We start from the raw sequence: 4,401 nt of genomic DNA, 5'->3' as shown, positions 1-4,401 counted from the left end.
AACAAACCGGAAATAGAATTAAGAAGATAAATTAAAAACCCCATATCGATATTCGTGCTTTTATTCGGATGCAGAAAGGTTAGATTTTTTAACATATTTAGAAACTAAGAGACGAAATATCATCTCCAAACCGAGTTACGGAAACTACGGCGGCCATTTTGGGAACTAATTTATGGCCAACTACTGTATATGTTCCCTGACAATTCAATTTAATTTATTTTAAGTGTTAGAATTTAAAAAAAAAAACTTAATTAGGCCTATTTTATGCATTGCACTATAAGAATAAATTTGGTTTTTTTTCTCAAATTTTATATTTACAATAAATAAAAAAGAGAATGTAGATATTTATGTTTAACATATTTTAAATGTAAGAGATTTAATCCTAGGAAAGAAACAAGTCTAGACTGGATAAGGACTGGAGGACAGGACGTAGAGTTATTGAATTAGGAGTGCTGGCAGATGGACTTTCCGGATGTAAAAAGTGTGGTCTAACCCTTCAACTGTCTCATAGCACGGGGATTATTCCCTTTGGACTTGCAGCTATGCTCAAGATACCATGCATGAATACCCAATGCCAGTATATTAATAATGTGCCAACCGGAAAGAGACATAAAATAGTCTGGGATGCTAACAGCAAGCTAGCTGCAGGTGAGTTGTTAAAACAATAACAGATATCCTTAGGTTTGTAATTCCTGTTGACCTATATTTAATTCTAAGCATTTATATGAAATTCCTCTGCAGCTGTCCAACATACTGGCATTGGTTATGAACAAATCAGTGGAATACTTGTTGAATTAAATGTCCCACCTGTCAGTAGAACATTACTGAGTAGCAGACAGGAAGAGGTTGGATCTGCCATAGAGTCAGTTGCAACAGAAACAATTCAGGAAGCTCTTGAACAGGACGTCCTGACAACATCTATGTAAGTACATGCCATGTACTAACAATTATATTTTGGTGAAAAATGCAGTGCAGTGAAGATTACATTACATGTGTATGGATTAATTAAACATGTATTAAATGACTAGCGTTCTTCTAATGGATGTCAGACTGACACAACAGTGTATCAAAGTTTGTTAAAATCATGCACTGCCCTAGGGGTAAAAGTGGGACTACATACTTTAAATCATATAAATTCTATGGTGTTGAAATTTCACAAATCTTTAAAAATACCAATCGCCAATGCATGGTTTTAATTTCTTGCTGCGAGAACTTCATTAATTTTAATTTTGTACATGTATATGCATGCATTCAAATGTTTTTTAAAAAAAAAACAATAATAGCATGCATTCACGATGGGTTTAATTTCTGCTTTTTTTCTTGCTAAAGTACTCTTGTGAACCATAACATATGAGCTTAGCTCTTGTCTAAAAGATATTCATTTATTATTAATAATTATTTAATTTTTAAGGAGCAATCAATCTTCCTCCATTACTGTGAGTGTAGATGACGCATGGCAGAAGCGAGGAAGTGGGAGGTCATATGACAGCTTTACTGGTAAATTTAATTTTATACTTGTAAATGTAGAGTGTAGAGAGAGTGAGAAGGGGGGGGGGGCAAAAAAGTGAGTAAGAAAAAACACAATCTTAGCATAATAATTACTAGTATAAATGTATTTTTTAAAGTGAAAAATATTTGATTTACATCAGTAAACATAATTTTATTCTCCAGGTTGTCTGTCACAAAGATCTTTTATTTGCTTGATTACTAGCTATATACTCATATTTTTATCACAAATCGTAACAGACACTGCTCAATGATAGGAAGCCAGACGGGAAAAATTGTGGGTTATAGCTTTTGGAACAAATCACGTAGAATTTGTGAACGAGCAGAAAAAAAAAACCAAGCCCCAGTTCCACATGAATGGAAAAGAAACTGGACAGGTAATTATAATTCCTCAGATTATTGGTCTCCCTGCAAAGGTTAATTCTTGGGATTATGAATATTAAGAAAAACATTTTTTTTGTACCAATAATTTTGGTATTTCTACTTATCAGCACTTTCTTAGAACATTTTTAAATCCCTGCTTCTAAGGCGAGGGTGATAAACTGTTTTAAATTTTACCCTTGTGTGTCTGTCAGTGTGTCTATCTGTAGAAAATTTTTGTCACAGTTTTCTCAGAAACTACTCATCGCAGATGCTTGAAAGTTTAGCACTCTCTTCTATCATAGACACGCCAGATGCTGGGACTCAAATCAAAGTGTAAACATTAAAGGATATATATTCACATCAGAGTGGGGGCATTACTAGTGAACATTCAGTTGCAGACTTCTTGTTATTACATCATCTTGTACTTTTTTAATGTACAGTTTTTGGCTTATAATCACTAAGTTATTATAAGCGCCCGCTTGAAAACTGGGAGGGTATACTATAATCGGTTTGTCTGTCCGTCTGTCTGTTATGCTTTGGGGTACCCATCTTTTATCCGTAACTGCTCTCTCATATACCACTGAATGAAATTTAATGAAACTTTCACGGAATCTATATTACATATTGCCATTGTGCACCTCCTATTTTACTTTTTGATCGGACACATATTTTTGGGTTTTCCAGAGTGAAACACTGCCACTGCCATTTTATAGATATGGGAGGCAAAGGGTATCATTTAGTGAGCTAATTGCTCACAGTACCTCTAGTTTAAGTTTGTCCCATATGGACTATGATCTGACAGAATAACTCTGTAATAAATTGATATGTGTATTTTAAAAGAAAAGCTCCTTTTGGAATTCAACGATTAATAATAGTGCACAGAATTTGTACAGGTAGCTCCAAGTCAATTGAATCTGACATGGTGGTGGAATTGGTTAAATCAACATTATAGAAAGGGATTCAAGTAGAGGCACTAGCTGGGGATGACGACACAACCACAATGTCAAGAATTCACAGAGATTGATCGCAGCATTAAAAAACACTCTGACAAAAACCATATTTAAAAAAATGTATCAAATTCACTCTATGCTCTGCAAAAGAAACACAACAGTTTGTCATCAAAAGTGATAAAATACATTCAAAAGTCTTTCAACTATATGATCTCTCAAAACCAGGGGAATCCCACCGGGATAGAGAAAGGCCTTGATGCTCTGGCTCTTCACCCATTCAATGACCACAGCCAGTGTAGCGAAGTATGGTGCCACCACAAAAGAAATACAAAGAAAACTACAGTTCACTGCCCTATGGACTGCCTTTATAAGAGAGTGAGAACCTAAAGCAAGATCTTTTGGGCATTTTCAACAGACTGGAGAAACATACCACCAACCTTGCTAATCTCGGAAGCAACCAAGCAAATGAAAGCTCCAACAAGACAGTAGCTTCCAAGGCACCTAAACCCCGCCTCTCCAGTTGTACCATTGGCTACAGAGTGGCAGCTAGTGTTGCACAGAAAAAGCTAGGGCAACGGTATTTGATTGAGGTACACCTTATAACTCAATATATTTAAATTCATCCTATTGATTACTGTGGTTTCATCAATATTCGTTGAGCAGCAATTTTCGAGGATTTTGTTGTTGAGCAGATCCATGAAATTCAATGTTCATTAAATTAAAAAATGTTTTATTCATTTGTATATGCAATGCTCTTGTCCAGAAAATTGTGTATTCTCGAAAAAGTCTGTTTTACAAAATCAATGAAAATTGATGCCAACGAAAATTGACTAAACCACAGTAATCGATTTGATCACTCATTTGGTCCTGACTGCAGCACAGAATAATTTGCTAAATGTAGTCATTCTTACTTTCTGTCACTGTTTTGGTCTATGTTGCTTCCTTTTGATTACTCTTTTATGAATCGTCTGTGAAATTTAGCTTTCATGAAATGCAATATCTATTCTATGTGATTTTTTTTAAATTTAGGTGAACAAAAAATGGCATTATCACCAGGCGGACACACCAAAAAATTGACTGCAAAAAGGGACATGTCTGCTAGTCGTAAAAAGGCACTGTCTCTAACTACAAAGGCAAAGAGGAGGAGATTATTTCTCAAGGAAGAAAGGTGACTAGGTTGATACAATGTACTTTACATATGCATGAAAATTTTACTATCCTTTTGAAAGTTTTCATAAAATTCAATTTTACTAAATTTTAGGAAACAAGTGATAGCATGCAAAGAAACAAGAGAGGGGCCAACTTACTCTTGTGAAATAAATATTTTTATAAGTATTATGAATAAAGGTATGTTTGTCTTCAATTTATAACACTGATTTGTTATCATTATGTGGTTATTTATTCTGGGAGGAAATTATAAATATTTTGAACATTTATGATTTTTAAGAAAATTTAGGGAGAATTCGGATTTTTTTTTCAATAATTAGTCCGATTACCTTATCATTTTTACCTTGTAAAATAATCTTGAACATTTGATGAATCAACAGAGAGAAATCTAAATATTTGACATATGGTCAATTGT

At 34.2% G+C, this 4,401-nt stretch overlaps 2 pseudogenes; both read left to right on the top strand.

Moving 5' to 3' along the window:
* Positions 1-542: 542 nt before the first annotated feature.
* On the top strand, positions 543-3,005 carry LOC134240648 (uncharacterized; annotated as a pseudogene).
* A 21-nt stretch (positions 3,006-3,026) lies between these two features.
* Positions 3,027-3,991, top strand: LOC134240647 (uncharacterized; annotated as a pseudogene).
* Positions 3,992-4,401: the final 410 nt, after the last annotated feature.

This window comes from Saccostrea cucullata, unplaced genomic scaffold, assembly GCF_032062105.1.
Source record: "Saccostrea cucullata isolate Sc308-1 unplaced genomic scaffold, CSIRO_AGI_Scuc_v1 ctg3046, whole genome shotgun sequence".
NCBI lineage: Eukaryota > Metazoa > Mollusca > Bivalvia > Ostreida > Ostreidae > Saccostrea > Saccostrea cuccullata.
This window is presented reverse-complemented; position numbering and strand designations above follow the sequence as displayed.